Source organism: Suncus etruscus, chromosome 8, assembly GCF_024139225.1.
Source record: "Suncus etruscus isolate mSunEtr1 chromosome 8, mSunEtr1.pri.cur, whole genome shotgun sequence".
Classification (NCBI taxonomy): domain Eukaryota; kingdom Metazoa; phylum Chordata; class Mammalia; order Eulipotyphla; family Soricidae; genus Suncus; species Suncus etruscus.
Genome location: NC_064855.1, coordinates 120,670,113 through 120,673,519, shown reverse-complemented (window position 1 = coordinate 120,673,519; position 3,407 = coordinate 120,670,113).

The following is a 3,407-nucleotide window of genomic DNA, read 5'->3' as shown; positions in this document are numbered from 1 at the left end:
TTCTACCTGACTCTTTGCAAGTATAATGGCACCAGGGACTTTATTTGATCCATCTCAGGAGGCCAGGACTTTAAAGATTCTGAGGCAACAGTGCTGTTGGCTAGACCTTGAATTTGCCTTCCTATTAAATTTCATCCTTTGTAGGACCTTCATGATTATGATAATCAACCACATTTCTAGATCTATGTGCTGAAATATTTCGAAGATTTTTGCTAATTCTCTAATCTACCTGTATACTTTGCTTAATTTGCTCAGTTTCCCTTATCTATATTCATTAATTTTTGTCTCAAATAGCAGCCTTGGTTGATAAATGGTTGGCCTTCTAAGATGAGAATGGGAGGATTATGTATTCCTTGGAGAAATCTATACATAATTTCAGATTCCCATCAAGATATACAACTGTCTAACTTATTTTTGCTGAACATCTCAGACTGGTAATAAACAACTATCTGCTTTTAAGCATTGGCCTCAGATGGACTCCTGAGCACTGTGGCATGACCCTAGGCATCTCAGGGCTGAAGTACACTTGGTGTAGTTCTCTGGCAACTGCTTAAGATGGTTCCTATGGATCCCCTCAAAGGATTTTTGTTTTTGAAGTAAAAGGTTTTTATGTAGATATTTTGAAGAAGAGAACAGAGAGACAGAGACAGAACAAGAAAGAGACAGAGCAGAGAGAGACAGAGTAAGAGACAGAAAGAGGCAGATATTACTAAGAGAGATATAGAAATAGAGACAGAGACACAGAGAGATAGATACTGAAAGAGATATAGTGAGACAGAGACAGAGAGATTACAGATCCCAATGGGGACACATGGAAGACATGTTCTGGCAAGTACCATGTACATAGTAGTGTTGGGTTGAGAGACATGCAAAGAAAGTCGATTGCTCTGTTCATTTAACCCCAACCCATTTAAAACTGTGCAATGTATGTTGTTGAATTACATACATTATATTTATTTGTTTGTTTGTTTGTTTTGGGCCACACAGCAGCATTCAGGGGGTACTCCTAGCTCTGCACTCAGAAATGGCCCCTGGCAGGCTCTGGGGACCATATGAGATACCAGAGATCGAACCCAAGTCTGTCCCAGTTGGCCACATGCAAGGCAAATGCCCCACAACTGTGTTATCATTATGGTCCCGAATTACATACATTTTAAAGTACTATCTTTTTATTGAATTTGTTTTCCATGACTCAAAAAGAAACTTTTTTGAATCTGGTAGCTTTTTACATTTTTTCCCCCAAAATTTTAACCACTTCAGAATCTCAATGAGTTCAATGGACAGCTGGATCAAGCAAATTACTGTACCCTTTTCATTCATTACATGAGCAAGAATCACACAGAATGGCATCTGCCATTTGGTTAATTGCACTAATATCTGGGAGAATATGAAATGATTTTACATCTTTGTAACTAGTGTAACTGAAACAGAAATCTGGATTTGTCCTTTCCCATAATCCTTTTCTATTGGCCTATTTATAGTCTAACATTTTGACAGGAAAAAAAATTACTGATAGTTCTTTTTATAAGAATAATGATCTTACTATTTCAATGTATGTTTACCTTCCTTTTTTTTTCAAATACCAGCTATCATCACTACTTGGCAGACATAGAAATTCTTACTTTGAACATGTTATTTTTTCAAAGTTCAATAAATTGTTCTGAAATAATAAAGACTGGATTGTAATTTATCCAAAAATGTAATTAAAAGTCACTGCAAAATAATGTTAAGAAGAATGTGATTAAATGAGTTCCTCTTATGTTTAGTTCAGTCATAGATATGAAGTCTACAGATATCTAAAATTAATTTTGTTTTAAAGTGATGATCCAATGCCTTCAAATGCAATTATTAAGTCGTTTAAGAAGAATCATAACTTTTTTTATTGAAGGCTTTTTAAACACTGGAAGGTAAAGAGTAGAGAAAGTTTTAAGTAAACACTAGTTTTACACTGATCTGAGTTTCCATATGAGACAGTAATTATGATGATTCTAAATAAAACTAAAATGACAGTACCTGAATGCAAAATGACAATTTTATTCAAGTATATCATAGCTCTTTAATGTCCAGGGCTACAAACATCTTAAAATCAACATAAAAGGAATAGACAGACTTCATTTCAAACTGACCTGTAGACCAGTTTCTAGAAGGTTTTCTTTTTCCCAATTTTTCAAATAAATTTTGAAAATGACTGACTTGAATGCTGGCCTACAATAATTAAGATAGAAAGAAAGTAAACCAAAGATCCATGAATTAAATTGAACTCTAGAGAAGCCAAGTACTTCCTCTGTTTTCTTCGGGACATAAAATCTGGGCTCCACAGTCTGTTATGAGATCTTAGAGGGAAGCAAAATACAAATCAACAAACAAGATTCCTGATGGAAAAGTGTTCTGTGCAAGGAACCTGGAGCATAAATAGCATGCTCTAAATTAGAGCTCAGTCCTCATTAGGATACATCTATTGCTCTCAAATTCTCAGTGAATATACTAAGAGAGAAGCAGTGCTATTCCTTTTGATCAGCAACCATTGGCCTCTTAAAACTAGTGAAAAATTCTCTTGCACTGGAACCGTGAGAAAATTGCTAAGAGTTATTTCCAAAAGTGGTTCTTTCTTAGAACCTATAAAAATTGCTTAACAGGGAAAAGAAAGGACAAACGCTAGAAGCGCAATGAATGATCAAGCAAATGGAAGCTATGTCATGTATGGACGCCTTTTACACTTTGGCCAGCTCAGTACTTCAACAGGGAAGCTTCCTTATTTGCTTTTCTCCTTTTGGTTCTTGAACACAGGCCAGAGAGCTTTTCTAAATGGCAAGATTATGAAGAACCAAGCCACCTAATGATTTTCTTTGGGGGTGATACATATAATGTCTACAGATACACCCTACTGATACTTTTTCCATATATTCAAAACACTCCCATATAAAATAGCCAACCAATATTATAATCAATATGTAGTATGTATTAATCTATACATGTACACATAAAATATGTACATATGCTAAGCTTAGTTTTCTTTTACTGAATAAATAACACCAAGACAAAAGTAGACTTTTGTTCCAATGAGAAGCTTTGGAGGAATATTCTCTGGCAAACCTGATTGCTGCGGGCTGTCTCCAGCCCAAGGGCAAGGTCCTGTCTTTATGAGTCTCAGCCAGGTTGAAATTGCATTTCTGTTGGTCAGCTGAAGACTGCTACAGCTATTCTTTAGTTTTTCTTCACGCATTGAGCCATCGTCACCTTTAACCCAGAAAACATTTCCTCCATGCTTTCCTGTTCCTACATGTGAGGGCCCTGGGCACTAGAATTTGATGTGTAGGGTCATGGGCATGCCATGATTGCTTTCTTGAAAAACTAAGGTATGGAGAAAACTGTGATATTTCTCTGCTCTTCTTACTTTGCTTCACAAT